Here is a 24,611-nt window from a genome sequence, read left to right as displayed (position 1 = left end):
TATGCACTACATTAGGTGTGGTTGGTGCCCACAGTTGTTCATAATACTCCAAGTATTATTAAACAGAACTTTTTCACACAGGGTTTCATTTCAAAGACGCTTACAAATAGATTGATTTTACGTGCTAGATTTAGTGCTCAACTCTCTTCCTTTCTCCCTGGGCATCTAAGCATTGATTTTTAATCACTTTACACCTGGACATGTTTAGCTTGCAGTTTGTCTTCTCCTGCTTGGACCAAGCACCTCTTGCAATATAACTGCTTAAAGTCTCAAACACCGTCATGAAACCAGCAATTCTTCAAACTGGAGCTAAGGTCAGGAAAACCAATGTGTCACTTAATATACTTTACAGAATTCCAATATAAAGCAGCCAATTGTTTCTCTAGAACCCATTCGAATTATGCTGATTTCTTCCTCTCTGTGCCCTGCATCAAATTTAAGATCCACTGGGGGCACAATGCGATAGATGGAAGCAGCCCTCTGCTATCTCACACAAGGGAACATTCTTCACCCAAGAGCTTGTATGCGTCACTGAGCTATCTATCATAGCTGTGCCCACATGGTCTAAGAGTTTGGAAGAAGAGTGATGTTGGACTTGAAGCATTAATGCTGTTTCTCTCTCTTCACAGATGCTACTAGACCTGCTGAATTTTTCCAGAATTTTCTATTTACCTCAATATTTTGCTTTTATTTTATTGTCAAGAGTATTGAGGGAGACTTCCCATGACTGAGGTTGAATCTAATTAAAATTACACCACCAACATAGCATAAAATAGTATTATTTATTTTCTGCACATTAGGGTGAAGGGGTAACAGTAATGAAGGGGCCAATTTTGGAAGGCAGGCAGTCACACAAACACAATCATCATTTCATCTGCAAGGTTATCATTTTGTTTTAAATTAACCCTGAATGGCTACTCATCACCAAAGCAAATCGAGGGATTAGCCAGCTTGCTCAGACAGCCAAGGATGTGTCGTCAGGTTTGTCAGCAAAACAGCGAAACCTTAACAAATCATCACAGCAAGACTTCTGGAAACCCTGCTTTGGTGTAAAGAGTAAACTGTGCTCAAGAGATACAGCTATTCGTTTATGTGACAAGATTGAGAACTTCCACTAACCTTCCCTCCCACCACCCCTGACACCCCATTGCACAGAAACTTCACGCATTTGCTTGTTCCATCATTTTAATGCCAGACTAGATTCTGCTATCATTCAAAACAAATCTAATCAATACTGATAACACAAAGTGCGCTGGTGGGGTGTGCATTCTGAAAAATCGTCACAGTTTAATGTAAATCAACAATGATCTCCTTGGACATGTGATACCATTGTCAAAAGGAGGTTTAAGAAAATGTCACATGGCACAGGTAATGCCCAGTGAGTAATCTTAAACTCAAAGTACCAAAATGGTAACCAGAAGAAACCCAAGAACCAAATATTTCATTTTTATTAAAAATTCATTCGTGGGACATGGGTGTCACTGGCTGGCCAGCATTTATTGCCCATCCCTCGTTGCCCTTGAACTGAGTGGCTTGCTAGGCCATTTCAGAGGGCAGTTGAGAGTCAACCACGTTGCTGTGGCTCTGGAGTCACATGTAGGCCACACCGGGTAAGGATGGCAGATTTCCTTCCGAAAGGGCATTAGCAAATCAGATCGGGTTTTTCTGACAATCGACAACGGTTTCATGGTCATCAGTAGATTTTGAATTCCAGGTTTTAAAAAATTGAATTCAAATTCTAACATCTGAGATCAAGGAATAGAGAAATGGCACAAAAAGGGAGTCGAGGCCGTAAAAACATATACTCCATAAAATACATAGTGTGATACAGTACTTACTAATTTATGAAGCTGTCTTGTGTCTCAGATACAATTTCAAACATTCAAGCCACAAAAAGACACAGCCTTTAATTCCAATTTAATCTCTAGAATCAGACATCAACTCACAAAGCAAGCAGCTTTAACTTTGTAGAAGTCACACACAGATATTTACCATTTCCACCCTTTCCAGTTTTTTCAGAAACTGTTTAAGACTGTCAAGTTGAAGATGCTGCAAGCACTGGGCCTCCACGATAAAAACCTCAGTTAGTTTCAACGATGGTACACAATTCATTTTAATTCCATTTACCAGCAGTGTGCTCAGATGGCCATAAATCAGGTGTATTTTAAACATCTGAGAAAGAGGCACCTTAAGCGAGCAATGAACTTTGCTATTTAGGACTGAGAGAATGCATTCAGTTAAGGAAACATTTCTCTGTCCCAATTTTCCTAAAGCACAACCAATCGTGTCGCTACCTGCCCCCCACAGCCACCGCAACTCTCAGGAGTGATTCACAAGTGTCTCAGGTTCTGAAGACAAGTCATAGAACAACAAACACTTGCCAGTTGTGCTGTGCATGTTATATACATTGCAGATCCAGTCAAATGATTTATTTTCAGAAATGGTTCACATCTCGGGGATACTCTCTGGTTTAACTATCACAACAAAAACCTGCAAACTTCTGGGGGAACCAATGCGAGCAACTGAACTCCTGAGAATTTACCACCACACAAAGGACTGCGTAACCAACAGAAGGAGATGGGAACTGTCACGGTCAAAGGAACCGTGGCCATATCTTGGCTGTTACAAAAGAATTGATTATAAACTTCAAGCAAAGATTCACTTGTAGAATAATCAAACTTCAGAAAAGTGGTATTCATTCATCATTAACTGGATTGGGGAAGTTATTTCTGAAGAGCCAGTCTAACACACAAATCAGCCAAGTTCCCCAAATCTGAATACAGGAATTAAAGAGGCCTGGAAGAAAATATCTGCCGATTTTTCATGGAAACTAGCAACCCCAATACCTTTTCTTCAGTTTTGCAAGCACCAGGCAATGAACTGCCACATGTGTAAAATATCATTGCATAGGAATCTGTAATGTGACCTCAGCTTTTCACCATGTATATTATGGACTTAAATTAGATAACATTAATTTAAGAGCTATAAACTGTAATGGTGGGAGCACAAAAGACTGGCTCTGTGAAAAGCTATGACACAGTTTAATGTGAGCAAGTGTAAGGTTACACACTTGGATCTGCGATAGATAAATATGAATAATTTATTCATGAACACTGGGGTAGGGAGCAAAGGGAATTCGATATCCATGTACACAAATCTAAAAACTGGTGCACGGGTACTAATGCAATGTTGGAAAAGCATCGAAGCATGTGTGACTCTGTTCTAACTGAATTGCGGAACATGCTTTATCGCTGAATGGTACACTGTTCACATGTTCTTCCGATCAGTCCCATTAAATGTACCCTGGCAAATTTGCAATGCGTTTCCTACACCACAAGATTTGATTCCAGAAATGAGAGGTTTGTCTTACAAAGAGAGGTTGGGCAGTTTAGGCCAATACTCCTTCAGAAGAATGAGATCTCTAACTGAGATGTACAAGCTGATAACAGGGACTGACAAAGCAGACATGGAGTGGATGTTTCCTCTTGCAGGGAATCTAGAGCAGGAGGTCATGGTTTTACAATATGGGGAGGGAGATTTAAAACAGAGATGAGGAAAAATTACTTCTCTCAAAGGATCGTGACTCTGTGGCATTCACCACCCGAGAGAGTGGCGGATGTCGGGACATTGAGTAAATTTAAGGAAGAGGTCGACAGATTTTTAGTAAGGGTTTGGAGGGCCATGATGAATGGACAGGAAAGTAGAGTTGAGGCTGAGATTAAATCAGCCATGATCGCATGAAATGGTGGAGCAGGCTCGAAGCCCTACTCCTGCTCCTAGTTGTGTACAATAATGCAAGGGTTAATTTTCTGCAACTATTTCAAGACAACTTCAAAGTGCACATTCCGCTGAGGATGTGTTAGGGTTGATATCCAAACTCTACCACTGTAAAACACTTTGCTCACTGCTATTATGTAAACACCCAGGTCAAAGGGAATTTGCTCAACAGTTCATGCGCTCAAATGCTTTTTTTAAACTATCCTTCAGCAGACATCTTTGAATTAAATTCACCAACTTAACACTGATTCACCACACCAATTAATCTGTTCCATGCACTTTCAACTAAAACAACTCCATGATTTGGCAGTTCCACTAGTCCAGATGTGTGGCCTGGTGTTAGGACTTATACTGTTGGTAACAAACTCAAGGTTTTCTTACCAAAAAGGACAGATAAAGGATTTAACATTTTCTTTTGTATTTTAGGGCTCGATGTTTTAGTGGAAACCTCAGCATGTGGAGAAACCAAGAGTCTGGAATCATCTAACTAAGGCCGGCAGATTTCCTTTCCTAAAGGACATTAACGACCCAGTTTTTTAAAATCACAATGTGGTAGTGACATGATCCCATCGCTGATACCAGCATTTAGGATGAGGAGTGAGGAACATATGGTCCTGCGAAGTCTATGTGCAAATCAGGACCATGACCGACCTGGCCACTTCCATATATGCTGGTGATGGCAATAACTCCTGGGCTCGAGCAATGACTTGAGCATTGGCTGACCATTCTTTTGACCTTTGGCAATGCCTGGCCACTTGACACAGCTTTGGGCCAATGTTTTCATCCTACTTTGTCCAGGGTGTGCATCTCCTGTAGCAAAAGCCATTACCCCAGGGTGGCACTATTACACGAGCCCCCCACAACAACACGTCACCCTGACTATATCTCTGTCCTATGCAATAGGTAGGGTCTGAGTTGCTCTGACTTATCATAATGCCAAACTTGTACTTTTGATAGTAGTGGGTCTCTCTCAGTTCAAGTTTTCAGATGGGTACCTGAGGCCGGCAATGTCTTGAGCAGGCGCAACATCATTATTTCTTGTTGTACAAGTGTTGACAGGATGGTCTGCGGAAGAGGAAGGCAGCTGAGTTCACCCCCATTCGATATTTGCCTCCCTGGCCAATGCTGCAAGGAGTAGTTGTACGCAGCTAGCAAGAAGGCCCATCTCTGTACCCTCGCAGAGACAACTGGTGGCACGGGCTTACCCTCTCGTAGTAAACCCAACGGCAGCTTGTGATCGAGCATTGATATGTGAATTTTAGGAGTAAAGAAGCAATGATAAATTCAAAGCCAGCAATGGTTCTATTGCGTGCAGTTTTGAGCACATTATGGAAATTGCAAAGCCACTAGACAGTCAGGATTCTGCCAGAGTTGGAAGCTACAGCAATGGAGAGATGTATTAATGGAACTTACTGCACTGGAGCAGGAAGCAAAGGAGAATTAAAAGGTGCTTGGAACTAGGAAGAGTTTTGATAAGAACAATGGAATAAGATTGCTTTCTCTTGTTGACGAGGATCAGGGGTCATCAATTCAAAGCCAAAAAGAGCAAAAATGTTTCTTTTCAGTAGGGCTGTTGGAAGACTGAATGCTTTGACCCAGGTACTGGTTGAGGGAAGGATCTTTTTAGGGAACATTGAATTAATATTTGAAGCAGAGGAAAATATAGGGACTTGTGGAAAGAAAGCAGGAGCCTGGTCATCCTCCCACTATACAAAACGTGTTTCCAAATTAGAAACCACTTGTGGCACAAATAAATTACAACTCAATGCAAACTGCACAGAAGCAGAGTTTTAAGTACTCACCCTGTACACTTCTTTGGTCTCCAGGTCCCATAGTTTGATGCCACGGCCCGCTGATAGCAACATCTTTCCATCGGGGCTGAGACAAAGACAACTGACGCTGCCTTTCTCAGCTTTCCATTTGCTGTTTGGGAGGGGAGGGGGGAAGAAACATGTGTTTTAGGTTTAACGTTGCACATGTAGATAAAGCTGCAACACTATAGAAATTAACAAATTCTTCTGATTAATTTTCAACTGGGGCTTGGGGAGAGAGGATGTAGGTCATTTAGCCCCCCTCAAGCATTTTCACCATTCAATGATGCAGAACTCAATTTTTTTAAAAATCTATCAACCTCAGTAACTGATCTAGCCATTTGTGGAGGGACCTTCCAAACTCCCATCACTCTTTGACTGAACTGTTTCCTGATTTCACTACTGAAATGTGTGGCTCTAATTTTTAATACTATAACGCCACACATTCCTATACTCTCCAGTCAACAGAAATAGTTTAGTATTATCTACTCCCCCCACATCTTGAAAATGTCAACTGAATCATCCCATAAACTTCTAAATTCATTAGAATACAACCCGAGTTTGTACAATCACTCCTCAGCTTAATCCTCAGAGTCCAGGCATCATTTTGGCAAATCTACACTGCGCTCCCTCCAAGATCAATATGCACTACATTAGGTGTGGTTGGTGCCCACAGTTGTTCATAATACTCCAAGTATTATTAAACAGAACTTTTTCACACAGGGTTTCATTTCAAAGACGCTTACAAATAGATTGATTTTACGTGCTAGATTTAGTGCTCAACTCTCTTCCTTTCTCCCTGGGCATCTAAGCATTGATTTTTAATCACTTTACACCTGGACATGTTTAGCTTGCAGTTTGTCTTCTCCTGCTTGGACCAAGCACCTCTTGCAATATAACTGCTTAAAGTCTCAAACACCGTCATGAAACCAGCAATTCTTCAAACTGGAGCTAAGGTCAGGAAAACCAATGTGTCACTTAATATACTTTACAGAATTCCAATATAAAGCAGCCAATTGTTTCTCTAGAACCCATTCGAATTATGCTGATTTCTTCCTCTCTGTGCCCTGCATCAAATTTAAGATCCACTGGGGGCACAATGCGATAGATGGAAGCAGCCCTCTGCTATCTCACACAAGGGAACATTCTTCACCCAAGAGCTTGTATGCGTCACTGAGCTATCTATCATAGCTGTGCCCACATGGTCTAAGAGTTTGGAAGAAGAGTGATGTTGGACTTGAAGCATTAATGCTGTTTCTCTCTCTTCACAGATGCTACTAGACCTGCTGAATTTTTCCAGAATTTTCTATTTACCTCAATATTTTGCTTTTATTTTATTGTCAAGAGTATTGAGGGAGACTTCCCATGACTGAGGTTGAATCTAATTAAAATTACACCACCAACATAGCATAAAATAGTATTATTTATTTTCTGCACATTAGGGTGAAGGGGTAACAGTAATGAAGGGGCCAATTTTGGAAGGCAGGCAGTCACACAAACACAATCATCATTTCATCTGCAAGGTTATCATTTTGTTTTAAATTAACCCTGAATGGCTACTCATCACCAAAGCAAATCGAGGGATTAGCCAGCTTGCTCAGACAGCCAAGGATGTGTCGTCAGGTTTGTCAGCAAAACAGCGAAACCTTAACAAATCATCACAGCAAGACTTCTGGAAACCCTGCTTTGGTGTAAAGAGTAAACTGTGCTCAAGAGATACAGCTATTCGTTTATGTGACAAGATTGAGAACTTCCACTAACCTTCCCTCCCACCACCCCTGACACCCCATTGCACAGAAACTTCACGCATTTGCTTGTTCCATCATTTTAATGCCAGACTAGATTCTGCTATCATTCAAAACAAATCTAATCAATACTGATAACACAAAGTGCGCTGGTGGGGTGTGCATTCTGAAAAATCGTCACAGTTTAATGTAAATCAACAATGATCTCCTTGGACATGTGATACCATTGTCAAAAGGAGGTTTAAGAAAATGTCACATGGCACAGGTAATGCCCAGTGAGTAATCTTAAACTCAAAGTACCAAAATGGTAACCAGAAGAAACCCAAGAACCAAATATTTCATTTTTATTAAAAATTCATTCGTGGGACATGGGTGTCACTGGCTGGCCAGCATTTATTGCCCATCCCTCGTTGCCCTTGAACTGAGTGGCTTGCTAGGCCATTTCAGAGGGCAGTTGAGAGTCAACCACGTTGCTGTGGCTCTGGAGTCACATGTAGGCCACACCGGGTAAGGATGGCAGATTTCCTTCCGAAAGGGCATTAGCAAATCAGATCGGGTTTTTCTGACAATCGACAACGGTTTCATGGTCATCAGTAGATTTTGAATTCCAGGTTTTAAAAAATTGAATTCAAATTCTAACATCTGAGATCAAGGAATAGAGAAATGGCACAAAAAGGGAGTCGAGGCCGTAAAAACATATACTCCATAAAATACATAGTGTGATACAGTACTTACTAATTTATGAAGCTGTCTTGTGTCTCAGATACAATTTCAAACATTCAAGCCACAAAAAGACACAGCCTTTAATTCCAATTTAATCTCTAGAATCAGACATCAACTCACAAAGCAAGCAGCTTTAACTTTGTAGAAGTCACACACAGATATTTACCATTTCCACCCTTTCCAGTTTTTTCAGAAACTGTTTAAGACTGTCAAGTTGAAGATGCTGCAAGCACTGGGCCTCCACGATAAAAACCTCAGTTAGTTTCAACGATGGTACACAATTCATTTTAATTCCATTTACCAGCAGTGTGCTCAGATGGCCATAAATCAGGTGTATTTTAAACATCTGAGAAAGAGGCACCTTAAGCGAGCAATGAACTTTGCTATTTAGGACTGAGAGAATGCATTCAGTTAAGGAAACATTTCTCTGTCCCAATTTTCCTAAAGCACAACCAATCGTGTCGCTACCTGCCCCCCACAGCCACCGCAACTCTCAGGAGTGATTCACAAGTGTCTCAGGTTCTGAAGACAAGTCATAGAACAACAAACACTTGCCAGTTGTGCTGTGCATGTTATATACATTGCAGATCCAGTCAAATGATTTATTTTCAGAAATGGTTCACATCTCGGGGATACTCTCTGGTTTAACTATCACAACAAAAACCTGCAAACTTCTGGGGGAACCAATGCGAGCAACTGAACTCCTGAGAATTTACCACCACACAAAGGACTGCGTAACCAACAGAAGGAGATGGGAACTGTCACGGTCAAAGGAACCGTGGCCATATCTTGGCTGTTACAAAAGAATTGATTATAAACTTCAAGCAAAGATTCACTTGTAGAATAATCAAACTTCAGAAAAGTGGTATTCATTCATCATTAACTGGATTGGGGAAGTTATTTCTGAAGAGCCAGTCTAACACACAAATCAGCCAAGTTCCCCAAATCTGAATACAGGAATTAAAGAGGCCTGGAAGAAAATATCTGCCGATTTTTCATGGAAACTAGCAATCCCAGTATCTTTTCTTCAGTTTTGCAAGCACCAGGCAATGAACTGCCACATGTGTAAAATATCATTGCATAGGAATCTGTAATGTGACCTCAGCTTTTCACCATGTATATTATGGACTTAAATTAGATAACATTAATTTAAGAGCTATAAACTGTAATGGTGGGAGCACAAAAGACTGGCTCTGTGAAAAGCTATGACACAGTTTAATGTGAGCAAGTGTAAGGTTACGCACTTGGATCTGCGATAGATAAATATGAATAATTTATTCATGAACACTGGGGAAGGGAGCAAAGGGAATTCGATATCCATGTACACAAATCTAAAAACTGGTGCACAGGTACTAATGCAATGTTGGAAAAGCATCGAAGCATGTGTGACTCTGTTCTAACTGAATTGCGGAACATGCTTTATCAGCTGAATGGTACACTGTTCACATGTTCTTCCGATCAGTCCCATTAAATGTACCCTGGCAAATTTGCAATGCGTTTCCTACACCACAAGATTTGATTCCAGAAATGAGAGGTTTGTCTTACAAAGAGAGATTGGGCAGTTGAGGCCAATACTCCTTCAGAAGAATGCGATCTCTAACTGAGATGTACAAGCTGATAACAGGGACTGACAAAGCAGACATGGAGTGGATGTTTCCTCTTGCAGGGAATCTAGAACAGGAGGTCATGGTACTCTCTGGTTTAACTTCTCTATCACAACAAAAACCTGCAAGCTTCTGGAGGAACCAATGCGAGCAACTGAACTCCTGAGAATTTACCACCACACAAAGGACTGCGTAACCAACAGAAGGAGATGGGAACTGTCACGGTCAAAGGAACCGTGGCCATATCTTGGCTGTTACAAAAGAATTGATTATAAACTTCAAGCAAAGATTCACTTGTAGAATAATCAAACTTCAGAAAAGTGGTATTCATTCATCATTAACTGGATTGGGGAAGTTATTTCTGAAGAGCCAGTCTAACACACAAATCAGCCAAGTTCCCCCAAATACAGGAATTAAAGAGGCCTGGAAGAAAATATCTGCCGATTTTTCATGGAAACTAGCAACCCCAATACCTTTTCTTCAGTTTTGCAAGCACCAGGCAATGAACTGCCACATGTGTAAAATATCATTGCATAGGAATCTGTAATGTGACCTCAGCTTTTCACCATGTATATTATGGACTTAAATTAGATAACATTAATTTAAGAGCTAGAAACTGTAATGGTGGGAGCACAAAAGACTTGGCTCTGTGAAAAGCTATGACACAGTTTAATGTGAGCAAGTGTAAGGTTACGCACTTGGATCTGCGATAGATAAATATGAATAATTTATTCATGAACACTGGGGTAGGGAGCAAAGGGAATTCGATATCCATGTACACAAATCTAAAAACTGGTGCACGGGTACTAATGCAATGTTGGAAAAGCATCGAAGCATGTGTGACTCTGTTCTAACTGAATTGCGGAACATGCTTTATCGCTGAATGGTACACTGTTCACATGTTCTTCCGATCAGTCCCATTAAATGTACCCTGGCAAATTTGCAATGCGTTTCCTACACCACAAGATTTGATTCCAGAAATGAGAGGTTTGTCTTACAAAGAGAGGTTGGGCAGTTTAGGCCAATACTCCTTCAGAAGAATGAGATCTCTAACTGAGATGTACAAGCTGATAACAGGGACTGACAAAGCAGACATGGAGTGGATGTTTCCTCTTGCAGGGAATCTAGAGCAGGAGGTCATGGTTTTACAATATGGGGAGGGAGATTTAAAACAGAGATGAGGAAAAATTACTTCTCTCAAAGGATCGTGACTCTGTGGCATTCACCACCCGAGAGAGTGGCGGATGTCGGGACATTGAGTAAATTTAAGGAAGAGGTCGACAGATTTTTAGTAAGGGTTTGGAGGGCCATGATGAATGGACAGGAAAGTAGAGTTGAGGCTGAGATTAAATCAGCCATGATCGCATGAAATGGTGGAGCAGGCTCGAAGCCCTACTCCTGCTCCTAGTTGTGTACAATAATGCAAGGGTTAATTTTCTGCAACTATTAACGAGTTTAAATTCTCCAGCTTCCTTGGTGGGATTTGGATTCTTGTCTCGAGATCATTAGTCCAGGCCTCTAGACTAATATGCTACCATTCCCTTTAAATACATTACTTGGTAAGTTACTTCAATGACGCAATCTACATGCCAGTCTGAAGCAGCCCTTTGAGAAAACTCCTAGCTTTTGATTGCTTCTTCCCAATTCCAAAACATGAATATCTCAAAAGTATGCAAGGGAATGGGTGACAATGCTGTAGGCCCAGTATGTAACTACGTGAAGCAGGGAAGTTACAAGATTGATTCTTAGTCTGCACTGCAACATTTCCAGCAGCCTTAAGTTTACAATGGCACTGGGGAAAACAACCAGAATTCTGGCTTTTAATCACAAGTGAGCACTTTATTTCACAAACAAAATTCCACATGTGAATTACCAACACCAAATATGAACAATGGCCCAATGGAGCTGGTGCAAACCATTCCAATAATCAACACTGCTGGCTATGGGCATACAGCAAAAAACTTTGTTCTAGGCTTAACACCTCAACTTCATTCAGTTTTGAAGATTAAAATGTAAATACAGTCTCATTGGTTATAAATTTAAAATATCAGTTATTAATGTATTTTGTTCACAAAATAGCAGACAATGCAAGATTAAAGACAATGGCTGCTTCTTGTAACTTACATATGTATTTCACGATAGACTCTGAATTAGTGAAGACAATTAGATGGTCCATGAAAATATGGCACCAGCTTTCAAAATAGCATATTCACTGATGAGTGCTCCGACAATGCATATCAGAAGAACTGCATTCATCTCGCTGCCAAATGAGAGCCTTGTGGCAGCAGAACCAGCTTTGTGGAAATGAAGTACGTACAGCGTTGTTACTGAATCAATAGTGGAAGAAATCATGGAATGTCAACCAAATGACCTGCCAGGCTCGTTCGTCTGAATGTGACGAGACAAGTCGTCATTTAGGCTTTCCTTTGGGAAGGAGAGAGAAGAAAAATTTGGGAGGGGGAGAAGAAAAAGGAGAAAACTTCACAGCCTGTGAACCAGACTTCTGTACTAACCATTTTACTTTCCCTGTTGGCACACTCCATTCCACTATGTGCTTGTCATCTGAGCAGCTATGGAGGCAATCATTTTCTGGATGTCACCCACCGCACACAATTTACTTTACTGTCATGTCCACCACCCTGAAATGCATAAAAAGACTATAGTTAAGAAGTTGTTTAAGGATGATTTTTATAAACACAGGATTTCCAATTAAGAATTTCATTTGAGCTGGAACTGTACCAAAAGTGAACACAGCTTAATTTGATTTATTGTCACATGTAGTGGTATACAGTGAAAAGTATTGCTTCTTGCACGCTATACAGACAAAAATATGGTGCTAAGCCAAAGCTAGGATGTAGAGAAAGATCGACTTAGTATAAGGTAGGGCCATTCAAGTCTGATGGCAGCAGAAGTATCCACAATTGGAAAAAAACAATTTTCCTTTTTCCTGAACAAAGAAACTAGCTCTTGAAAAATATAATTTCCCTCAAGTTTCAAAGCACATGCCACTGGTCCTATTATCCCATCCGCCACCAGTGGGTCAGAACAACAACTATTAGCTCACTCTGGATGCCGAGGTAACCAGAGTTACTGCTCGCAGTAACTACAGGACAAGAACCAATTCAGATTGCTGAATATCAGGAGGCAAAATGCCTCAATTCGGACCATTCCACAGCACTGCCTAATCCAAATGATAAAATATACTGTTAATGAGTCGAGTCGCCAAGTTTGGTCCCAGGAATATAAACCTATTATTGCATATTTAGTGATACTGGCACCAGGTATCTTTAAACAAAATTTCAAGATCAAATTGAATAACTTCCATGGCTTAAGAAAGTAAGTTGCAGCTGGTTGTATGTAGTGCTTTTCTTGATATGACAAATTAATCTTCTGGGCAAGATAGAAAGAACTGGAACATAAAGTGTTAGTCCCACCACAGATATAAAATTCTGAACATATTTTATTGGTGCACTTTTTGACTACAGCATTCTGAAAATAAACAAATTATTAGGCTATGTAATAATACAAATTTATAGCTGCTCTAAACTTGGAAAATATAGTTCATAGGTCATCTATTAAATGGCATTAATTCAACATAAAACTGATTGGCATGAGTAAAACTCTACTTTTGGTTAAGACTAAGCAGTTCAGTTAACTAGTCAACTCAATACGTTCTGGTAAATGACATTACATGGAATTAAACTGAAGCCAAACGGGCATTTTAATGTATAGATACACATATTAATGTGCCCCACTCTCCCAAATAATTTTCATCAAGTATTCTTAGTAACATGTATACCCATCCAATTCTGAAATACCCATCATTTCACCCAATGCAACATTAAAAATCAGTATCTTACCAGCTTACTCTGTAGTTCTCCCTTTACTATGCTGTATAACAAGATGCTACCAACCGCTGTACCAATAGCCAATAGATCTAATTCGTCATCACCTTTCACATCTTCTGATCTCCTCTTTTTCGTCTGAGGACCTTCCTGAAAAGGGGAAGAGAAAACAAATTGGGTACTCTTTCACTTGGGAATTTCATGTGCGCTGTTCAAACGATTATTTAACACGAGATTATTGTCCCCGTTTCCCAACCGGGGTCCAAGTTTAGGTTGGAGCCAAAGCCTTTGGTCATTATAACCCGATAAGACATTTTGGAAGGATTTCTACTTAGGTGAAAATTTCAAAAGTGCGTCCTGCCAGCAAGGAAGAATCTACAGTAACTTCAGCATGTCATCTTTTCACAACACCAGGTTAAAGTCCAACAGGGTTATTTGGAATCACGAGCTTACGGAGCGCTGCTCCTTCATCAGCTCAGTTACTCACTTGATGAAGGAGCAGTGTTCCATAAGCTCGTGATTCCAAATAAACCTGTTGGACTTTAACCTGGTGTTGAGACTTCTTACTGTGCCCACCCCAGTCCAACTCCGGCATCTCCACTTCATACCATCTTTTGGATGAGGAAGAATGGAGGAAAAGAGATTGAAGGACTAAGATGGAGAGAACAATATTTCTTGTTAATTTAATCATACAAACATTGGAAATGTCAATCTGTTTTGCCTGCTTTCTCTTTCTTCATCTCCAGACAACCCAAGTCCTGTTGGAGATACACATCCATCTAAGCTATCAAGACAAAGTGCAGCAACCCCATTGTGTCAGTTTGACTCAGTTGGTACCACTTTCAGCCAAGTCCAAGGTGAGCTGAAGTCACAATACAGATTAAACTTGTAGGAACAGATGCATGTGTTTCATTCTTGCACCCAGGAATACTTGGGATGTCTACAGGCCACTTGTACTCACTCCCTACTCCTCCATTTGTAACTTTCTTCCATGCTGCCACAGATAGAGCCCTCCACAATTGCTGTTTTATTCCCAAGGAACAAAGCTATCTTTTGATTCTTTTTGAAAACATTGTTCAATTAAAACTATCCAGGTATGAATTAAAAAGCTAAATGTAAAGATTTGAAGTGGAAAAATCTGAAAGAGCACTGAAGCTCGGCTAGATGTTTTAGAATAGAGATATTCTTAGATTCTATGCCATATACTTTAAAAGCTAAACATTTCCAGTTCTTGTTACTGAAGTGCTATAAAAAGACCCTAATAGGTACATGCATGTACCTGTTGAGTGCGCAGCCTTTGAAATCAGAGAATTAGCCAGAAAAAAAACATGAAAAAAGGAGGGCATGATTCTTCTGTAAATCAGTTGTTATTGCTTTCTGGTAAAACATTAATTCCCTGTTATTTTCAAACCACTAGTCTAGCTTCAATCCAAGTTAAGATCCAAAGAATTATCAAATGAAAAGATAACTGGCAGCAATTCGCGCCAATAAATGATACAAAAAACAAACAAGAATGGAAGTGCCAAACCAAACAAAATCTGAACACTGAAGCTCAATACTTCAAGATGACTGCTTGAAAAGCTCAGTTCTACTCTCAAATCTATAACCATGGAAAATCCCAGTTATTAGAACACTTCATATGAAGCATGGACCTCAGATTGACACTAAAAGGAGATAGGTTCATAGTGAAACTTAAACAAATGCTATGTTTACATCACTGAAATGTTGATCAGGACACTGAACAAGCCGGGTTACATCAGAACAATGTGAAATTTTAACTGTTTCCCTCTCCAGACCTGCTGATGATTTAGACCATAAGACATAGGAGCAGAATTAGGCCACTCGGCCCATCGAGTCTGCTCCGCCATTCAATCATGGCTGCTATTTTTCTCATCCCCATTCTCCTGCCTTTTTCCCATAACCCCTGATCCCCTTATCAATCAAGAACCTATCTCTGTCTTAAAGACACTCAATGACCCGGCCTCCACAGCCTTCTGCGGCAAAGAGTTCCACAGATTCACCATTCTCTGGCTGAAGAAATTCCTCCTCATCTCTGTTTTAAAGGATTGTCCCTTCAGCCCGAGATGGTGTTCTCTGGTTCTAGTTTTCCTTACTAGTGGAAACATCCTCTCCACGTCCACTCTATTCAGGCCTCGCAGTATCCTGTAAGATCCCCCCCCGCCACTCATCCTTCTAAATTCCAACTCATTCCAGCTGTTTTTCTTTCAGATTTCCAGCATTTGCAGTGTTTTGTTTTGGAGTCAATATCATTGCGATCAAAGCAGCAAACTGTGGATGCTAGAAATCTGAAATTGAAACCGAAAGTAGAGAAAAAACTCAGCAGAAAAACAGAGCTGAATCCAACATGACTCCGCTTTAGAACTGGGCACACGGATTTGAAACATTAACTGTTTCCCCTTCCACAACTGCTGCCAGGTCTACTGAGCTTTTTGCAGCATTTTCTGTTTTTATAACTAATATCGCATTGTACTTACACTCAAGAGACAAAGTTGGTTCAAACTGCTTTAAACTGGCATCCACCCATGAAGGGATCCCCAAGGTATTAGCATGAATACAATGTTCTGCATTTGATTTTTGAGCATATTATTTCTGCCAAGCTGACGGGTGACAATTGAGTACATATAAATTAAGCCTGTTTCTGCCACAATAGGGCTTTTTGCTTAGGATAGCAGCTCTCTTTCGAAAGTTCGGATAGTCATTTGGAATGTGTCTATGTGTAGAGTCTTCCAAAGGAGTGTTTGAAACTCTCCGCGAGGTGATGCATTTTGGTAGATTGAACCAGGGCAGGACTTACTCAGTTAATGGTAGGGTGTTGGGGAGAGTTACAGAACAAAGAGAGCTAGGGGCACATGTTCATAGCTCCTTGAAAGTGGAGACACAGGTGGACAGAGTGGTGAAGAAGGCATTCAGCATGCTTGGTTTCATCGGTCAGAACATTGAATACAGGAGTTGGGACGTCTTGTTGAAGTTGTACAAAACATTGGTACGGCCACACTTGGAATATTGTGTGCAATTCTGGTCACCCTATTATAGAAAGGATATTATTAAACTAGAAAGAGTGCAGAAAAGATTTACTGGGATGCTACCGGGACTTGATGGATTGAGTTATAAGGAGAGGCTGGATAGACTGGGACTTTTTTCTCTGGAACGTAGGAGGCTGAGGGGTGACCTTATAGAGGTCTATAAAATAATGAGGGGCATCAACAAGGTAGATAGTCAATATCTTTTCCCAAAGGTAGGGGAGTCTAAAACTAGAGGGCACAGGTTTACGGTGAGAGGGGAGAGATACAAAAGTGTCCAGAGGGGCAATGTTTTCTCACAGAGGGTGGTGTGTGTCTGGAACAAGCTGCCAGAGGTAGTAGAAGAGGCGGACAATTTTATCTTTTAAAAAGCATTTAGATAGTTCCTCACCGCCCCCCCCCCCCTCCCCCGCAGTGCAACTACACTAGAATCTTTGGACTGCAAGTCCAAGTCAACCCAGTCTTCCCCTCCCAGAATTATGGACAAGACAACCAGTGCTGATTAAGTTGCTGGTTACTTAATACCCCATTTTCCAGGAAAAATGTCAGATTTTATATCAGAATATAATTTCCCCACGCACACAGAATTTTACCCATAAAATTCTAATCAAAACCCTCGGGATTTATTAAAACCGCACACCAAAATTGCTGTAAAAACATGTCTTTGGTAAATTACTAAATACCCACAACTATAACCTTTGAGAAAGCCTCATGTAACTCCCACCACTCCCCCAACCACCCAATAAACTACTTTTTTAAAAACACATCCAGTTCAGCCCCATGAGTCAGAGTTTTACAGTACAAATAGAAGCCCTTCAGCACATCTTACTGCACTGACCATCAGACACCTATCCGAGTCCCATTTTCAAGCACCTGGTCGGTGACTTTGAATGCTATGGTGTTTCAACTGCTCACCGAAATGCTTAAATGTTGAGGGTCCCCACCTCTACCATCCTTTGAGGCAGTGGATTCCAGATAGCCATCACCCACTGGGTGAAAGTTTTTCCTCAAATCCCCTTCCCTTAAATCTGTGCTTCACGGTTACTGACCCTACGACTAAGGGGAAAAGTTCCTTCCTATCTACCCTATGTTCCTCAATTTTGTACACCTCGATCAGGCGCCCTCTTGGCCTTCTCTGCTCTAAGGAAGACAGCCTCAGCCGAACCAGCCTCTCCTCAAAGCAGGTTCCACATTTCCACACCATCTGACAAAGGGGCAGTGCTCCGAAAGCTTATGGTATTTGCTACCAAATAAACCTGTTGGATTTTAACCTGGTGTTGTGAGACTTCTTACTGTGTTTACCCCAGTCCAACTCCGGCATCTCCACATCACTTGATGATACCCAGCTCTACCTTGTCACTTCACTATGGAATACCAAAGTGCTTTTCTGACATCCAGTCCTGGACGAGTTGTACAGTTTAGGTATTACGCATCGGAAAGCCCTTGATTTCAGCCTTAGCCAGAAACGTCATTCCCAAGCCAACAATTCCAGTCCCTTTCGTGATCTGATTGAAACAGACTATTTTGATCTTACCATCATACTTGACCAGGGCCTGAACATCTCACTTTGTATCCTCTTCATCACTAAAATCGCCTAATCCCACATCTACAATATTACCTGTTTCAACCTACATTGTGCTGAAACTAGCATCGATGCTTGTTACCCGCTGTCAATTATTCCAATGATGGATATCCTACCATCAAACTTGGTTACTGACAGAATCCCTTTATTGCAGTAAAATTACTGAGCCTCACAAAAGCCTTACCAAACTTCATTTGGAGCAGTACGGTAGCACAATGGTTAGCACAGCTGCCTCTCAGCTCCAGGGACCTGGGTTTGATTCTCGGCTTGGGTGACTGTCTGTGTGGAGTTTGCACGTTCTCCCAGTGTCTGCGTGGGTTTCCTCCGGGTGCTCTGGTTTCCTCCAACGGTGTGCGGGTTAGGTTGATTGGCCATGCTAAACTGCCCCTTAATGTCCCAGCATGTGTAGGTTAGAGGGATTAGCGGAGTAAATGTGTGGGGATAGGGCCTGGGGTGGGATTGTTGTTGGTGCAGACTCAATGGGCTGAAAGGCCTCCTTCTGCACTGTAGGGTTTCCATGATTCTAAATAAAGAGCCACTTTGCTGCCTGCATCCTAACTCATATCGTGCCCCATTTATTCCTGTGCTCAATGGCCTTCATTATTTCCCAGCTCACCAGTGCCTCAATTTCAATTTTCAAGTTCAAATCCCTTGATGGCCTTGATTAAACTGTCCTAAAGATGGCTCACAGGAGCACAAACAGACAAGACATACTGAGACACAAAAATAAGATTTAGGTGACCTACAACTTGATCAGAGATAGATTTTAAGCAGCAGGTGTGTGGTGAGAAAGAAATTTAGTTTATTTATTAGTGTCACAAGTCGGCTTACATTAACACTGCAATGAAGTTACTGTGAAAATCCACTAGTCGCCACACTCTGGCACCTGTTCAGGTACACAGAGAATTTAGCATGGCCAATGCACCTAACCAGCACATCTTTGGACTGTGGGAGGAAACTGGAGCACCCGGAGGAAACCAACGCACACAGGGAGAACGTGCAGACTCTGCACAGACAGTGACCCACACCAGGAACTGAACCAAGGTGCCCGATGCTGGGATGCAGCAATGCTAACCACTGTGCCGGCCAAAAGAGAGAGGGAATTCGACTGGATCAGTAGCGAGACAGCTGAAGATAATGCTGTTAATGGTGAGGCCAGAATTATCTTCCCAATATCGTACTGTCCTCCAGCTCAGTGGGGTTGAAACATAGAAAATAGGTGTGTGAGTAGGCCATTTGGCCCATCAAGCTTGCACCACCATTCATAGAACCATAGAATCCCTACAGTGCAGGAGGTGGTATTCGGCCCATCAAGCCTGCACCGACCACAATCCCACCCATGCCCCATTCCCGTAACCCCTCACATTTACCCAGCTAATCCCCCTGACACTCGTGTTAATTCAGCATGGCGAAACAACATATGATGGTTGATCATGCACTTTCAGTATCCCGTCCCCACTTTCTCTCCATAACCCCTGATCGCTTTAGCCACAAGGGCTACGTCCAATTACCTCTTGAACATATCTAACGAACTGCCCCCAACAGCTTTCTGTGGTAGAGAACTCCACAGGTTCACAACTCTGAGTGAATAAGTTCTTCCTCATCTCAGTCCCAAATGGCTTAACCCTTATTCTTAGACTGTGACTCCGCGTTCTGCACTGCCCCAACATCAGGAACATCCTTCCCACATCTAACCTATCCAGTTCCATCAGGATTTTATATGTTTCTATGAGATCCTCTCTCATTCTTCTAAATTCCAGTGAGTACAAGCCCACTCGATCCAATCTCTCATGTCAGTCCTGCCATTCCAGGAATCAGTCTGGTGAACCTTCGCTGGACTCCCTCAATAGCAAGAATGCCCTTCCTCAGATTAGGAGACCAAAACTGCACACAATACTCAAGATATGGTCTCACCAAGGCCCTACATAACTACAGTGAGACATCTTTACTCAAATCCTCTTGCTATGAAAGCCAGCATGCCATTAGCTTTCCTCACCGCCTGCTGTACCTACATGACCACCTTCAGCGACTGCTCCACCCATGACACCCAAGTCAAGTTGTATTTCCCCTTTTCCAAAACTGCCACCATTTAGATAGTCTTCCTTCTTGTTTTTGCCAAAGTGGATAACCTTGCATTTATCCACATTATATTGCATTTGCCAAGTATTTTCCCACTCAGTCAGCTTGTCCAGGTCACTCTGCAGCCTCTTAACATCCTTCTCACAGCACACACTGACACCCAGCTCCGTGTTATCTGCAAATTTGGATATTGCATTCAAATTCCTTTGTCAAAATCATTAATGCATATTGTGAACAGCAGGGGTCCCAGCACTGAACCTGCGGTACCCCACTAGTCATTGCCTGTCACTCTGAAAAAGGACCCGTTTATTCCCAATCTCTGCTTCCAGTCTGCCAGCCAGTTCTCTATCCACATCAATACATTCCCTTTAATTTTGCTCATGGTATTGAACTCATCTGATTCCAGTTGTAGATTTGACTTAGAGAATCATAGAACATCCACAGTGCAGTGAGGCGCCATTTGGCCCATTGAGTCTGCACCGACAACAATTCCACCCAGGCCCTATCCCCGTAATCCCACGTATTTACCCTGTTAATCTCCCTGACACTAAGGGGCAACTGAGCACGGCCAATCCACCTAACCGGAGTTTTTGACTGTGGGAGGAAACTGGAGCACCCGCAGGAAACCCACTCAGACACAGGGAGAACGTGCAAACTCCAGACTCCTGGCCTGTCTTCCAGTTTCTACCTTCAATAAAGTTGAGGTCACCCAACAGATTCTCTTCCCACTCCTGCAGTGTTATTTCTGGTGTCTGCCACGGATTTACCCTTGATCCCCTTCTATTTCTCCCCCACAGATTGCCCCTTGATGACATTATCCGAAAGAGAGTCCGTTTTTCTGCGTACACTGATGGCATCTGACCTTGCCACCAGCTCTCTCTCCTCTCCACTGTCTCTAAATTGTCAGACTGTCCAGCATCGAATACTGGATGAAACATTTCATCTAACTGAAGAATCTATTGTCTTCACTAAGTCAAAAGCCCTTTCCCCTGTTCACTGGTTCCATTCCCCTCTTCTCTTGGCATCACTCAAAGGCTGAACCAGACTGTCTGCAACCTTGGTGGGATATCTGACCCAAAGATGAATTTCCAGTCACACTTTCACTAGAACCGCCTATTTCTACCTCCACAGCATCACCTAACTCCACCCCTGCCTCAGACCATATGCTGCTGAAATCCTCGAGGTCTTTCATTTCTAGATTTGACTGCTGGCCTGTCTCCCAGTTTCAAACTTCTGTAAAGTTAAGCTCTCCCAAAACTCTAGCTGCCCAAATCCTAACTTGCACTAGATCTCATTTATCTGTACGCTTGCTGACCTGTTTAGCCAGGTCTTGCTTTTAAAATTCTCATCAAATCCCTCCATGGCCTCAGCTCTCTATCTCTAATTTCCTTCTACACTACCACCTCGAGAGAGACCTGTAGTTTTCCAATTTAACATGCCCAATTTTATTTCACTCCCATCACTGATGACCCTTAGCTCTAAAACCTCCCCAAGATACTACTAAAAAGCTAGATCTTGGACCAAGCTTTGAGACATCTACCTCAATATCTCATGACTTTGTACCAAATTCTGTCTGTTAACACTCCTGTGAAGCGCCTTGGAAAATTTCAATATGTCATATTGTAGGGTAGAGGAGATTAATGAACTAAGGGCTGGAAAGACTAAGGAGGATTTAAACAGGATAATTTTTAATTTGAATTGTTGGCAGACCAGAAGCCAATGAGTCAGAAAACACAGAAAAGGTGAACAAAATACTGCTAGACTGGAGGCAAGTAGCAATATTTTGGATAAGCCCAAGTTTAGAGAGGTTGAAGATGAGAGAACAGCCCAGAACAGACGAAGAGTTTAGTCTAAAGATTTCAAAATATGGGTGGTTTCAGCAGCATTAGTCATGAAGAATGTATGCAGCTCGAAGCTCGTTATCAAATATACTTTTTTTGAGCTGAGAAAAAATGTCAGATCTGAAACATTGTCTTTTTCTCTTTTTACACATGTTCTAAGATTGTTGAGTCATGCCAACATTTTCTGCTTTTATTTCAGATTTCCGACATCACTTTTGCTTTCTTATATTTTTATTATTGTTTTAGCTTTAAAACTAGCGCTTAACATTCACAGCTTAAAGTTTAATTATTAATGTCAGAAGTAGCTTTACATTAACACTGCAACAAAGTTACTGTGAAAATCCCCTAGTCGCCACACTCTGGCGCATGTTCGGGTTGACTCAGGGAGAATTTAGCATGGCCAATGCACCTAACCAGCATGTCTTTCGGACTGTGGGAGGAAACCGGAGCAGTTGGAGAAAACCCACACAGACACGGGGAGAACGTGCAGACTCCACAGTCACCCGAGGCTGGAATCAAACCCGGGTCCCTGGTCCTGTGAAGCAACAGTACTAACCACTACGCCACCGTGTTGCCCCTTGCTTGTGGAAATAAGTGAAATATCCAGAGCCAGGTTTTCCTTGATGATGTTAAATTGGAGCTTGCAAATACAAAGAAACATTAAAAATGTTAAAACTAGATGTAAATGTCCTCATAACATTATTTTCCCCAAATCTCCTTATTCTCTCAAATCTGAAGCAGGCGTGTTTAACGGGTAAACGTGGAGGGTGAAGGATGTGAACTTTCTTCCTCTGGCGGTCCTCACCTGGCATTTAAAGTCAGATTTCAGACAGTTTTTGGCTGGGGTGTGAGGGGAGACCGACCCTCGGATTGCTCACACCAACATTACTCCTAATATTAAAACACAAAGACCCTTCTCCCCCGACCCAAAAACTCACCAGATTGTAGCGGGCACCTATTAAAAAAAAACCTTCGACATGAACCAACGTGGAGAGAACGGGAGCTGGATTTCACTTTTAAATTTTAAAACTTGGACAGGGTTTTTTTTTTAAATTGTGGGGAAATTGTTGGATTTTCTCTGAGGGAAGAAAATAACCCGATTATTTGAGGGAAAGTAAACTCGAAGCGTGGCGGCGGCCTCCCCTCCCGCCCCGGACTCAGGGGCCCCTCGTGTGGGTTAGAGGCCGGACCCAGGGGTGTCGGGAGCCGCATGTGGAGGGAGAGACATCCCGAGGCCGCTCACTACCCCGCTCCCGCTCTGCTGGGCCCACATCTGCTCCCCGTTGCCCCCTCCCCGGCTCCCCCCCGCCGCTGCCCCCTCCCCCCCGCCGCTGCCCCCTCCCCCCCGCCGCTGCCCCCTCCCCCCCCGCCGCTGCCCCCTCCCCCCCCGCCGCTGCCCCCTCCTCGGCTCCCCCCTCCCCGGCTCCCCCCTCCCCGGCTCCCCCCTCCCCGGCTCCCCCCTCCCCGGCTCCCCCCCGCTGCTGCCGCCGCTGACTAGGCCGCAGCCTGAGCCTGGCACTCACCTGACGGAGGCGCCGCGGGGGGAGCCCACGACAAGCAGCTGCAAGTGGCGCTCAGGTGCGAGGAAGGCACGTACTCGTGCCTCAGGCCCCCACCTTGCGTGTTCCACAGGCGGATGCGGCCGCCGCCAAACATCGGCCGGGGAGAAGGCGCAGCCCCCGCCGCTGCTCTCCGCTCCGCCACCAACCGCCGCCATGCTGCCCCTGGACACGTGGTGGCGAATGCGCAGGCGCGGCGCTGCCGGGGAAGGGCGGGGCCGCCGCATGTCAATCAGCAGAGAGGGCGGGGCATTGGCTGTCAATCAGAAGAGGTGGCGGGGCCGCCACATGTCAATCAGTAGAGGAGCGGAGCGAGGCTGGGTGACAGACACACACCCTTCCAACACACAGGCCACTGGGCCCTTCCAACCTGCCCCACCATTCAAAGTTTAAAGTTTATTTATTAGTAACAAATAGACTTACTTTAATAATGCAATGAAAATACTGTGAAAACCTCCGAGTCACCACACTCCGGTGCCTGTTCGGGTACACTGAGGGAGAATTTAACACAGCCAATGCACTGAACCAGCACGTCTTTCAGACTGTAGGAGGAAACCCACGCAGACACGGGGAGAACATGCAGATGCCGCACAGACAGTGATCCAAGCTCGGGGATCGAACCCAGGTCCCTGGCACTGTGAGGCAGCAGTGCTAACCACTGTGCCACCGTGCTCAACATGATCATGGCTAAACTTCTACCTTAACTCCGTACTCCTGTATTCTCCCAAACCGATTGATGCCTTAAAAATCTATCTACTTCCTTCTTAAATGTAATCAGTGACTAGGTTTCTGTGAATTGAATATAATTGATTTATTATTGTCACATGTATTGGGATACAGTGAAATGTGTTGGGGGGAACTTTCCTCTCCAACCCACCACGGGAATCGTAGTGGGCTGGGGGGTGGGGGGGGGTGGGTGGGACCGTGCAAAGATCTGTTGGCCTTGGGCAGGACTTTCCTTTTTTGGGGTGAACGCGGTCAGAAAATCCCGCCCATTGTCTCTT

At 42.9% G+C, this 24,611-nt stretch overlaps 1 protein-coding gene and 2 non-coding genes across 3 annotated transcripts in view; all 3 read right to left on the bottom strand.

Annotated features, from left to right (window-relative positions):
- The window catches only part of LOC144493400 (uncharacterized), a 47,290-nt gene extending 23,521 nt beyond the window's left edge, over window positions 1-23,769 (bottom strand). The window contains exons 1-4 of the mRNA XM_078212264.1: window positions 23,572-23,769; window positions 13,521-13,655; window positions 12,174-12,299; window positions 5,580-5,700 (exon numbers count right to left, since the gene is read on the bottom strand). The gene's annotated coding sequence lies outside the window, so the exon portion shown is untranslated. The remainder of the gene's footprint in view (window positions 1-5,579; window positions 5,701-12,173; window positions 12,300-13,520; window positions 13,656-23,571) is intronic.
- LOC144494594 (small nucleolar RNA SNORD53/SNORD92) lies at window positions 952-1,025 on the bottom strand. Its single transcript, XR_013498123.1, has one exon. It is a non-coding gene; the product is annotated as a small nucleolar RNA SNORD53/SNORD92 (small nucleolar RNA).
- Window positions 7,182-7,255, bottom strand: LOC144494593 (small nucleolar RNA SNORD53/SNORD92). Its single transcript, XR_013498122.1, has one exon. It is a non-coding gene; the product is annotated as a small nucleolar RNA SNORD53/SNORD92 (small nucleolar RNA).
- Window positions 23,770-24,611: the final 842 nt, after the last annotated feature.

Source organism: Mustelus asterias, chromosome 5 (genome assembly GCF_964213995.1).
Source record: "Mustelus asterias chromosome 5, sMusAst1.hap1.1, whole genome shotgun sequence".
In the NCBI taxonomy this organism is placed as follows: domain Eukaryota; kingdom Metazoa; phylum Chordata; class Chondrichthyes; order Carcharhiniformes; family Triakidae; genus Mustelus; species Mustelus asterias.
The sequence above is the reverse complement of the archived record's forward strand: the minus strand, read 5'-3'. Positions and strand labels throughout refer to the sequence as shown.